The following is a 13458-nucleotide window of genomic DNA, read 5'->3' as shown; positions in this document are numbered from 1 at the left end:
CCCTCCCCACGTTTCCTGGCTTTTATAGGATCAGTGAAACGACACAAAAGCTAAAGAGCACAGCTCGATATTTACCGCATAGACGACCGTTGCGTATGTGGTGAAATCTCATGACAGCTATTAATACATACACCTACCTGGAATCTCACGTATGTGTATAAACTGCGCATTTTAAACATTTAGTTCAGAAAAGAAAAATAAATAAAATTCTTTCGAAGCAATATTTTATCGCGGGATGATTTTCCTCCCTTCCCCAGCCAAGTTAACTTCCTTTATTTTTTGCCACTGATCGAATCGTTTTAGCAACAATCGATGGTCCAACAGTTCTTCCTGTACAGTGTAAGTTCTTTATGCTAATACGTATTTGTCAACATATTACAAAGAATTTACCCATTGTCGCAGCACAATATTAAAAAATAATAATAATAAATAAATAAATAAAATTTTTCTATTGGCAAGTGTGTTTTCATATTCTAGTTGCATGAATGCAAGTGCGATGAATAATATTGTTAATGTGTTCTAACCAGGTCGGAATTATGATGCCAAGTTAAAATGTTCGAATGCAATTATTTGATTTTTTTTTTTTTTTTTTTTTTTTTTACTAAGCTAATTCAGTTCTACAGCTGGCCCTTTCCATTTTGATAAGGTAATCCAAGGGCAATATGAAATTAATTAATAATAATATAAAACAACATTAGGTAATTAAAGAAACAAAAACAAAGTGAGGTAAGATAAAGATATCGAATCATATACAAAAAGGCTTGTATGCAGAATTTTAAATTAACTTATTACCTTAATTGGGAAAATGCAATTAAGCCAAGGTGAAACAAAATAAATAAAGTGAAATAACTAGGAAGTAATGTGTCATTCTGTTAACAAAACAGGACCAATTTTAACCAGTCTTCGTACGCATGAGTTTCCGTTTCCGGCCGATAACTTCCGAACCGCTCTTCAGAAGCCACTGGTTTCGCCTAACAAGTACAAACTGGCTTTAGCACTTCATCCTCTCCTCCTGTATTGTTAGTAGACACTTCCTCGCGCATATCAACGACTCTGATTAGGGAATATCAGATTTCCCAAGCCTTCTCACTCTGCTCGCTCCTCTTGCGGTATCAACAGCTGTTGAAAATGAGCTCCTCATCGCGTGATGCCCTTGCAGTAATCGGCTGATAATTAGCAAGGGCAGAAAGAACGAGCAAAGCCTTTCATTTCGCACAAACTTTACCGTGAATATACTTCTTAACCTGTCATTGAAGTACTTTGTTCTGCATGTAGCTGATAGAAGCTACGCAGGATGCTTATAAGGCACGTTCTATCAGCTGCAAGCAGGTCACGTTGAACGAGTCTTTTTCTCCCTAATGTGAGAAGCTGCTAAGCTGAAAGTAACATCTTTCCCGTAAGAGTGATACAAGTTTAACAATGAGTAAACAGTGGGGCAATGGCAACAAAATTGGAGTAATAACTTGTATTCCAATCTATTATAAATATCATTGATGTTAGTAAGAAATTTTTGAAGTATTTTTTGCACATTTTGGCGTATGCATTATCCTTGAATTATTGGAGGCCTGAAAATATCTTTTAAAAAGTTTCATGTTTAATCTCTAGAACAAAGTTTCCAGATTGAGTAAAAAATAAATGATAAAATGATCTTTACATCTCCAAACTGTACTAATGTACCATAGGTTGACAACTTTCCGTGGAATGGAGTAGCATTTAAAAAATATAAAAAAAAAATAAATAAAAAAATAAAAAATGATGTGAGTGGTCTTTTCAGATTGACGGGGGGGGGCATGTCTGGAGCAATGTCATGTCACAGCCACAGTATTGCTTAAAAGCTTTCATTTTCAGAACATAAAACAATAATTTAAGCATATCTTAAAAATTATAAAAAAAAACATCCCTTAACATACTTTAAAATTATATTTAAAAAGGCTGAAAATTACAATTTAAATTATAAAAATTTAAAGCATAAAAAAATGCTGATTTTTAATCTTATCACAACAGAATATAATAGTGCGGATATTGTCCAGTTGCTCTGGCTCCAAAGTGTGCTATCACTGATGCCAGGAACTGGTGAATTCTTCGCGAAGTCGTTTCATTATGTACGCTGTAAATATGATGAACGCATTTCAAGTACAGATGGAGGAGACCAGTAGGAAATTTTCTAAGAGAAGTAATAATGAATAGTACGATTAAAATAATTCCGTCCATAATCCTGTGCAACGTAACTGAATGGTGTTTCAAGAAACAAACGCGAAGAGAACTTTAACGGTGCATAAAAATCAAAATCGAATAATAATCAAAATGTATAATTGAGTCTTGTGAAAATAAAGAATATACAAACTTTCATTATGAACATATGAAGTGGTGTGAATTTATATATAGTAATGAATGAAGGAATGCATAAATTTCATTTTATACAAACATGTATAAACTCAAATAAACTGCCATAGCGATTAGTTGGTTCCAGAATAAATGAGCAGTTTTCACAGAATTAATAAATATGCATGAAATATATATATACAGAGACGGTGGCCTTACATCGAGCGATAAAAATCTTCCGCCGCTTCAAGACATCCATTTCGTTGGGTAGCTGGAACCCACAGCATGCTAAGGGGGAAAGCTGTTAGATTAGTTGCTTGGCCTGTTTGCATGTTTACTATGAAATAAATTACGGTGTTTCCTTCTGGAAACACCGTCACAACTCCACACGATATCGAATAACTCACCTTCAGTGTCATAAATAATAATAAAAAAAAGAATAATAGAGGTTCTTCGTCATCGCGTTCTAACCCCCAGTCTTTACAACCAAAGGGCTTTGCAACTCTGTCCTTCCCAGTGAGTTTCTCTAACTGGGAAATAGACCTCTGAGTTTTTTCTTGGTCCTGTTTTTCGCTTAAAACACCTATTCTCTACTATTTCATCTCCAATCGGCTTAAGTTATTTTAGCTCAACTCCTTTGCGTCCGCTAGTTTAATATTAATAAAGGGCAGTTCCTTTCTAATATATTTCTTTTTAATACAGCTTTTCCACTGATGTCGTCTGTCCTACTTTCTTTAGGAAGTCTTGCATCTAAGATCTCCAATCAACTGTTTTATTTCTAACTCAGTTCTCATATATATACGAGTATATTAAAATAAATCAGCGCGTCGCGTCCATACTGCCATTTATACTGATAGCTGATTTCTCCATTGCTGCATATTCCGCATAGATACAATGGAGATAATCGCATTCTCATCCAGTTTCACATCTCATTTAATATCAAAACATGCATTCAGTTCAAAATGATTTCCAACTCAACACGAGCTAGCTATATTTTAGCGTTCTGAACTCCTCCGGTGTCTAATTAGATGCCTTTCCAAAATCAACAAAACTTATCTTCCGTTTTTGTCTTGCTATTGATTCTTTTAGTAGCATTATTTTTTCTCTATTTCTAATATGTTTTTTGTTTAATATACCCTGAAATACTATTACCATCACATCTTGTATGTATTCTTCCCAAAATACAGAAGGCAATTGTTTTTAATTTGTTTATTCTCCTATATCTTTCGATAGTCTAAACATCACCTCCTGTTCGCATGAAAAATTATTACAGGAGGAGCTGACAAGCGTGCCATCTGGTGTGAGTTAATTTCAACATTGTGAACTGTCCAGTGACATTTTCACACCACTGAAGCCTATGAACAATTTATATTACTGGCACATATAGTTATATTATCTATTAAATACTTAGCATAATTTATTGAATTCAGAGAATACCTCTTCGGTTATTTAACCGAATTACTATTCACTTAATGTAATGATTTTCGTACTTGGTAGCTAGAAATTTCGAGGAAGAAATAGTAGATTAAAAAAAAAATTCTTTTATGGTTATTGTGCTGCCATCTATTGGCTACCAACAGAATCACGATATGCAACAAAGTAGAAATAACTCCATGATATCCATGTCATGGTAGCAAACAGACCTCACAGCAGATGATAAACCCATGATTGCAAATAAAAACTCATTTCAATTTAGAAGATCGCGCTATTTCGGGCGCTCCTGCGTTCTTTAAAATATATAAAAAATGATAACAGTGACTGCTAGATAATCCGACTAAAAACAAGAAATTAAGATAAGCAAAGTTTAGTAGTACTGTTGACAAGTTTCCATTTCGTTTGAACAACAAAAAATAGTTAAATCGTTGACTGGAAGTTTTAGCAATTCGATAGAATCTTAATACTAATGAAAAAAATGCATTTTTTTATATTGTCAGAGCCGTTCTAAATTAAGACGACAACATTTGAATGGCCGTGGTCCCGTATACTTCTATACACTGACCATGGATTTCTCTTTGTAACAGGGATCAGAAATTGATCTATTCTAACAGAATAGCTAGTATTCTCTCTCTCTCTCTCTCTCTCTCTCTCTCTCTCTCTCTCTCTCTCTCTCTCTCTCTCTCTCTTTGTGGACATTAATTATTCCAGACATGCTGTCTGGAATAATTGATGTCCACAAAGAGAGAGTGATAACATTTGTGATAACATTCCAGACATGCTGTCTGGAATAATTGATGTTCCAAGTCTGCTGTCTTGATATTTGACCAAGTCAAATATTCCAAGTCTGCTGTCTCATTCTGACATTCATCTTTGTTATCACTTGATACCGATGGAGTGGGACTTCAAAATAAAAACGTTCCATCACGAAGCATCTTCACAACTGAAAATCAATAAATATCGCTATTGCTATGTACAGAATCACGAACATTATATTGTACCCAAGAAAACACCTTCTTCTATAGCAGTTTCCCTAGTAAAAATAGCATTGCTACCTCACCAACAACTGGGTTGAGGAAAACGCACACAAGGAAGAACTGTGTTTTGCTAGCACTGAAAAAGGACGTCTGCTATCATCAGCAAAACTACTATTGGGTTTATTGTCAACTAGGTCATTGATAAACAGAATGAACATCATGGATGAGAGAACAACTCCAGCGTTAGTTACATACTTAGAGGATAAGGAACCCTCAACTATCGCGTGTAGCGTGCTCCACGTCAGAAAGTTAGTGATCCAATGCAGAAATCACAGGACAGGTCCAATGATGGGAGCTAATTTAATAGACCAAATCCTGTTGAAAGACTTGGAGATATCAACAGGGACCAGATGAGAAGTCAAATTTTTCTATGGTGTTTTTTTCTATTGGCGATCGTTTATTACTTGAGCACTTTCAAAATAGCGTAGGAGTTGAGTGTTGATGGGTCTCTCTATTAGAGAGGACTGAGGTATTAGAAATTGGCCAGTAGTTTGGTGGTAAGGATTTGCCACCTTCTTGGGAATAGGTTGAATGTGAGCTAATTTCCACACTATAGGCTAGATATCAGTGAAATATGAAAAAGTAAAATAGCAACACAGAATGGAATTTAACTCTGGACCACACAACTTCAGGACAATTATAGAAATGCAGTCAGGAGACTTCTTTTTATCTAATTTGAATAAAATTCTTCTTCTCTCTGGCGAAATGTCAAAGACACTGTGTAGTCAGCGTTTCGAATCGTTGGGCTTTCTCCAGGATAAATTAGAAGAAACCAGAAGGTTGGCTTTTTTTTTTTGTGAATGATGATGCAATAGAGCCATCTGAGTGTGACAGTGATGGAAGTTGTCCTAAAGAATGATCACTCCTCGTTACATCAATACCGAAAAACAGGCATTCCTGATCCAATTAATATATCCCTATTTCTGGTGCAAGTCGATATATCAGAATATACTTCTCCAGAAATATTCACACTGACTATAAGCCATTTAATAATTTAATACAATCAACTTCATTAGCTTTAGACGTATCACGTTTGTTTAAAGATGTTTTATGTGTGCACTTAAAAGGCTTTCTTCCTCTTATAAAAACAAGAATCCAGTGATTATGTATTTCCATTCCATAAAAGTTACTCCAAGCAACACATTTTAGTCTGAATTGCATCCCTCCCCCCCCCCCAATCGATGCCAGATTTAACAATAGCCCGCTTTGGAAAATTATCCTGTTCGCGCCTGAGATCAAATAAAGGCGGTCGTTTTCATACTTTTCCTAAGGCAGTTAATTAATTTTCAAGAAACAGTGACTTCCTATTTCTTCTTATTATTATTTTTATGCTTCGAGCAATTCCTCTTAATGAGTTTTTGTGGTTCTACGACTGTTAGTTTGAGATAATGTAGTCTTTCACAAAATATTTATTATTCGCTTAGAGAAGTTACAAAATTCCGTGCATACAATAAACATCACTTGAAATGTTATGACGCCTGAAACTAATTAGCCACAGTAAATACATAAATTCTTTACCGAAACTCCTTTTCACTCCCCCCCCCCCCATCGTCATTCACTTGGTAAATGCTTAACTAAATCAATACGATATCATCAGAATGTGATATCGCAGAAGAGCCACTGTAGCGTAGTCGGTTTCAACGAAGCCCTTTGGTCGGAAAACCTGAGTTGGCAGAGTTTTTCATCCCGCATACAGGCAAACCGGTCAGAAGAACACGCGCAGTATAGACGAAGAAGCTGATGAAGAGAATGTGAATTAACCAGCTCTTTCTTGGATCCGGTTTCGAAAGCTTCCATGATACTATGTGGTTTTATGGTTTTATACTTACGCACGTAAGAGTACGTGCGTAAGCATAAAACAAGAGAAAGAAAGGAAGGAAGGAAGGAAGGTAGAACTGCGATTATTTATAATTAGTATCGCCTATGTGCTTGCCACAATTAACATCAGCGGTTTTCATTATCATTCTTCTCGCAGATGTTGAAAACTGGAAAATGCAATCTCGTTTCGCCTATAGAAAACTGGTCAGTAATTTATTTGAACTTCGTTTGTTTGTCAGAGGGAAAAGTACTTATCCAAACGCTTGGAAATATTCTTCACATCTTCACACGGAGAAGGAAAGTCTTTTTGAGCGAGTTACTGAAGGTCTAAAATTATTTTTACCTATTTTTATGTGAACCCCGCTCACGAAAGGAATATAGTACATTAGTATTAGGATCATGAGTGTGCTAAGAATTAGATAATCCAAACTCTGCTCTAAAAGATGGTTTCCGATCTCTAATCCAAAATCACTATCGCTATTTTAAGATTATTCACAACATCACCAGCTCTGGTGATGTGAATACCCTGAAGTAGGAAGCTTGCTTGACATACGCGATCGAAGTTTTAATCTCTATATCTAACATCTCTGAAAATAAATCCTAACTATTATAAAGTACAACCAATCTCCATCAACTCAATTAATAATTTTCTTCATACACTGTTATATCCTTAACAAAACATGTTATGAAATCGCTATCATACTGCTTCACCTATTTCGTACCATCATTTATGAATGCTATACATAATATACTGTATTTTGCTTATCTGGACTTTGATATTTCCGTGTAAACTACACGGCAATATCAATGCACACTTTGCTAGTATCCACTGTTACTTAGCATGCAAAAAATGAATACTGGATTGTACATATACTGAGTAAAAATGGTTGGAGATGAGAGTGGTTTTTAAAGTATGGTACTTGATGCGAAATACTGAGGAAAGATTTTTAGTCGTAATTGATGCAGACTTGAGAATATGTAGAGTTTAAGAGAAGGAAATATCTCGGCAAAGTGGCTTAGTTAGTATACAGATGACTGTCATCATGAGAGTTTTCAACTTTGTAAATATAAACTAAGAGGAAATAGCATGTGGATGTATAAAAAAGAATTGCCTAATTTTTGGGAGATCGCAGTCAAGATGTCAACTTTGTTACAAAGAGTTTATGCAGTTTGGGCCTCCAGGGTGTGCAGACATGCAAAGATATCAGGAAAAGGGAATGTGTGTGTGGCATAATAAGAAAGGAGGTTATGAAAAATTTAGAATACAACTGAGAAAGTATTGCGAAAAGTATACTTTGAAGGGAAACAAGTTAAGAGTACTTGGAAAACAGTTAAAGTATTTCATTTAATATATACCTAAATCTAAATTTCGATATACATTCTATCCTGCGTGTGAAGCTATTATCAAAAAAACTTAGAAGACAGAGAACCATGTATCTCAATCTATAAGAATAAATACGACTATTCATACTCATAACATTCTTTTTTTCCTCAAAAACTCTTACTTTTCACATTTTCCCAGTGTATGAGAGACTTAATACATGGCAATATAATGCACAGACAAGCGTCAATGAATTCAATGGATCTTCCCAAATTCATTCTCATACAGAGATGTTGACCGATTTTCTCCCTGCAAAACAAATAACTGGTCTATTTTACAAGGAGAAAATACACACGCAACTGCTTCATCTCATGTGAGAACTTCGACATAACCCTAAAGAACTTGACGCAAATTATACGGCTTTCTTCAATGTTTTCAGAACTGTTCAGTTTCTAATAGAAAGAATTCATTTACCATTCGTTTCGGTCAGTTTTATTTAATTATTACAGATCTGTTAATGAACACCATGTGCACGAAGAAACGACATGCTTCAAGGTGAAGTAATTAATCGAGTGGCCTTCACCGAAACAAGTGAATCCATTTTCTCGTCATCAAAGATCCGCTGCATCATAACGACATTAGCTAGCAGGGGGAGGAGTGAGGACGGAGCATATCAATTTCCCTATTATAAACAACCAAGAGGAAGTATTGGGCACTGTCTAGTTAGCAATAAGAGGGCTGTATCAAGTTAGGGGAATCGGTGTGAGTGTCCATTCTTCTGGAAGGTTGTAGAATGAATTCACCTTCCTTTATTATTATTTATTCGTCAGACGGTGACGAAGACAGCAATGAGAATAGTAAACAAAAAGAGAAGCTACAGGAAAGCATACTTATCGGTTTCATGTTGTCGGACTTTTAACCTCTTCCTCATTTGTTAAGAGTGGACGGCGCCGCTGCCGGTCAAGGTTTATCGACCAAAGGGTGCATCGACCGTGCGGTGTCGTTCGGCTCAAGCTTCATTCTTGTTGAATGCTTCTATCAGGAGGAAAGAAAACTTTCCAAAGGTGCGCGCATTTTCTGACAAATCTTCGAACAGAAGCAATAAATCAGACCGCATATAAGACCCCCCCCTCTCTCTCTGTGCGAGCACGTCGCGAGTGTTTTCGGATCTTCTAATAAGCACGTAACGCTCTCGTACCATTTACGGGAGAAATGGTAATCTAATGGCTTTTCTGTCAGCTGTTATTCTCCACTCTCAACCCTCTGCGCGAGCACCAATCTCGTGATGAAATTTCGTATCGATGGCCAGTCTTGTCCAGTTTCCTTCCTGTAGGGAGTGATCATGTCCATCACCGGTACATTTAAGTAATTGCAATTTAATCATCTGTATGTCTTTTCCTGTATGTGCAGTATCTCCATTAATTTCACATTTATTCGTTTTTTTGACAAGACACTACCTCTACCAGCAGTTAACACACACACACACACACACACACACACACACACACACACACACACACACACACACACACACAGAGAGAGAGAGAGAGAGAGAGAATAAAACCTAAAAATGTCTGTTGGGAAAATGTAAACCACCAATATTTGAGATATCAGTATCCCAGTTAACGAGAGAATATATTCTGTGAAAAAAATCCTTTGTAAAGGTCAAGATAAATATAATGCTGCGATTTTTCAAGATTAGGATATTAAATACCCGATATCATTTTGAAACCGAATAAGCAAAATATAAAAGTTTCTAATTTTATCAGAGAGTTTATTAGAATAAACGTTCGGCATAGGAGTTGGTTCAGCTTCCACTGCTTAAAACACACGGAATCTACCAAGGAGCCACATATTTCTAAAAGTTGCTTGCTCATTAAATGCAAATGATATCGTAGTAATCTGCTGAGCTGAAGAAGCCTTTCGCGACGCTATGATATAAAAATTAAGTATTCTTTCTCGGGTCCAGAAATGAGATCATCAGTAAATTAGCTAAGATACGTAATTCTAGTGTCACAAAAGCATATTAAAAACGTAAATGAGTTCCTCAGTGATAACTTTAACCACTGTTAAGGTCAAACATTAAAAAAAGCACTAAATGAAAACGAATTATTACATGAAAATTTTCATTATACATATTTAAAATGTAACTACTACCGCAGAATATCCAGTAATTCTTCATGGAACATTCGAAACAGAAAAGCGAATCGTTAGTAACACAGTTTATTATCGAAAAGATACGTTACTTTACACATTCACAGTGCTAAAGAAAAAGATTTCCAGAAATATATTTTTACATTTCAGATTGTTGAGTTCTCATCGTAAAACTATGTGCGCGTTACAGATCAAAGGTTTGCTTTATAGTTAAGTAAGATTTTTTTTTCGATTGAATTTAAATCTGATGAATTTCCAGACGGCTAAACTATTAATTAACCAGTCTTAACACAGATTCTTGGCTTTCAATGAAGAATGCCATGGCGAAGAAAATAGTTGTTTTGTCCGAAGTTGAGAATCGAATTAACCACCATCCTTCAACGAGTAGGACAACGCTTTGCCTTATCAAGAATGCATCCTCTTTTGCAGTTATTAATATTTTCATTCCGTCGTCTTTTTCTGGGAAGCAAAACTGGACCTGTATTCATTTTCCACTTCATAATTTTATTCATGCCTTCCAAACATTTTACATCGTTTAAGTATTCTCAAAGATGTCATTCAAAGAGAAGTGCAAAGCAGTCATTTTTGATTGTTTCTCTAGAAAAATAATCCATGCTGAAACATAACTGTCTTTGTAAAAAGAAAAAAGGTGAATCAGGTAACAGCCCCATTTTACATCTGGCGAAAGTTAGAAATTTAATATTTTAACTAATCTACAACCAGGATCAAGGGATTTCAACGAAATGTTCGGGGGGTCACATATCTCCGTGCAAGGATTCACAAGTGGCCGAATAAAAGGCGTTGGCGAAAAGATAGCAAGATCGGTTCCAGAAATTTTCATCGGTGATCCAGAGGTCGTCGAGCAGTCATCAAGAAGTCGTCGGCAATTATCCGTCAGAGATCGGGAACGCAACTTCAGGAGAAATCATGTCAGTGATCTAAAAGAAAGATGACGGGAGCCGATCCGCCAAGCAAAGCTGATAGTCGAAGACGAATTGACGAGTCTTCGCCGGAGCTGTTAACCAGAGGGAAGAAATTGCTCCGTTAGTCCAACGGGCATGCAAGCATTCCACAAGCCGATAATATTCGTCTGAAGTACGGCGAGTACAGCGTCCCAAGAGGCGTCAGTAAATCTATCGCCGGCGTAAAGAGGGAAAGAAAACCTGACACGGAAGAAAAAACAGAACAGAGCTCCAGTGTGAAGCTAGATCCATAGAGGGTAGTCGCCACCAAAGTGAGTGTATGTTTTTCCAATTTTTCTTTGAGTTTTTAGGAGAACTTTTATTAGTGGACTGTTAAAGTGGAGGCTGACCTAAATAGGCATAATTAACAGTTGAAGATTAGAAAGTAAATAATTGTCAGGAATTTGTATGTGTAATAAGTCAGAGTGTAACTGTTTGCCAATTGGAAAAAATTTGCAAATAGAATATTCCCAGCATAGAAAGGAAGGAGCAATTGTGTGTAAAAGATATTGTCTATGTGTTCGATGAATAAGAGTTAACAATTAAGTAATAAGTGCCATTGCCCAGTATAAATGATTTATGTTATATTAAAAAAATTAGTTAAATATGTGATATGATTTGTGTGAGTAAAATGCAGGAACTTAACTAATTTATTTATGCAGATTTGAATTGAGATGTTTTTTCTCTATTACTGCAAATGCGGTGTAAATTTGTCTTATGTGAATTAAAATTTGTTATTTGAATATGAATAGAGTGTCGCCTGATTCTTAATTATTTGATGCACGGTTCCGAAAAAATATTAGAGCCTATTAGCGGGAACGCATGAGAAAGGATAGTAGGGAGGGATAGTAGACCACGACTGCAGAGATATTAATTAATCAGGGGTAATTTGAAGGTAAAAATGGAAAACTACTGGACCCATTTTACACTTCTTGTTAATAGAAAACGAACATCAGTGGCGCATCTTTTTATCAAATAAATTTTCTGGTGTGCGAAGAATAAGAAGGCAAGTGCGGAAGGTAGTTTAGCGTAAGGAGATATTAAAGATATACCAAAGAGTGATAAGGAAGAAATAGTTAGAAGTACATAACAAAAGTTCCAATAAACATATAAATATATAAAGAGATAAGATAGAGACACGTAAAGAGAATAAATAGATTAATAAATAATAAAGACCTTATTTTTCCCACGTTTACAGTATCCCATATATACAGTGAGTCACAGACAAGATTTCAAAGGTATTACGAGGTTGATCTGAAAAGTCCTCTGCCTCGACCATAGATGGCAACACTATTGGCACGAATTTTCTTCTAAGTTGGTACATCTGTCATAAGCATCTATGTGAAATTGCAAGTCATTCTATCAAGTAGTTTGTTTTATTTCATACAGCTGTCTGAAGCAAAAGTGTTGGCTGTATCCCTTCAAATGGATAAAATTGAGTATCGTGAGATTATAAAATTCTTTGTAAAAGAAGGTTTAACGCCAAAAGAAAGTCATTCGAGAAGTTCATAAATGTTTATGGGCACTTTTCTCTTTCGTTTTCGACAATTAAGAAATGGGCTGCCGAGTTTAAATGTGGCCGTACCAGCCTTGAAAATGATCCACGTAAATGAGGTCCAACAAGTAACGACACCAGAAATCATTGATCAAGTGCACGATATGGTAATGGATGACCAGCGAGTCAAAATGCGTGAAATTGCTGAGACGATAGGCATTTCAAAAGAACGTGTAGGATATATTTTGCATGAAGAATTACAAATGAAAAAAGCTTTGCACAAGATGGGTGCTGGGCTTGCTCACAGCAGATCAAAAACGCACCCGCATGAAAATTTCTGGACAGTGCTTGGAGCGTTTTAACAAGAATAAAACTGATTTTGTGCGATTTATTACTATGAATGTGTGGATTCACCATTACAAGAATCCATACAGCAGTCAAAACAATGGACAGAAGCCGATTATTCAGCGCCAAAGAAGACAGGATCATGAAATTGGTGTTTTGAGATTCTAAGGGCATTTTGTTTATTAATTATCTTGAAAAGGGTGAAACAATAACCGGGGAATATTATTCCGATCTTTTAACCAGGCTAGACGAAAAAATTCGTGAGAAAAGACCAGGTTTGCAGAAGAAAAAAATCATCTTTTATCAGGACAATGTACCTACCTGTCCACAAAGATGTTTTGGCAATGGAAAAATTAAGGGATCTGCACTATTGTTTTAGAACATCCACCCTATTCTTCAGATTTGGCTCCCTCTGACTTCTATCTCTTCCCAAAACTAAAATTCTTCCTCGCTGGTCAGCGTTTTTCTTCGAATCACGAGGTGATTGCAGTTGTAGAGGAGTATTTTGCAGATCTTAATGAGAACCACTACAGGGTCGGGATAATGATGCTGGATAATCGCTAGAATAAG

At 36.0% G+C, this 13458-nt stretch overlaps 1 protein-coding gene across 6 annotated transcripts in view; it reads right to left on the bottom strand.

The window, feature by feature from the left end:
- Positions 1-13458, bottom strand: part of LOC150100469 (5'-AMP-activated protein kinase subunit gamma-1-like) — an 855293-nt gene that overhangs the window by 668967 nt on the left and 172868 nt on the right. The gene's annotated exons all lie outside the window — the stretch shown is intronic.

This window comes from Typopeltis vanoorti, chromosome 13 (assembly GCF_054136105.1).
Source record: "Typopeltis vanoorti isolate ZY-2024b chromosome 13, IOZ_Tvanoo_1.0, whole genome shotgun sequence".
Classification (NCBI taxonomy): Eukaryota; Metazoa; Arthropoda; class Arachnida; order Uropygi; family Thelyphonidae; genus Typopeltis; species Typopeltis vanoorti.
Note: the sequence above shows the minus strand (reverse complement) of the source record. Positions and strands in the feature narration are given on the sequence as shown.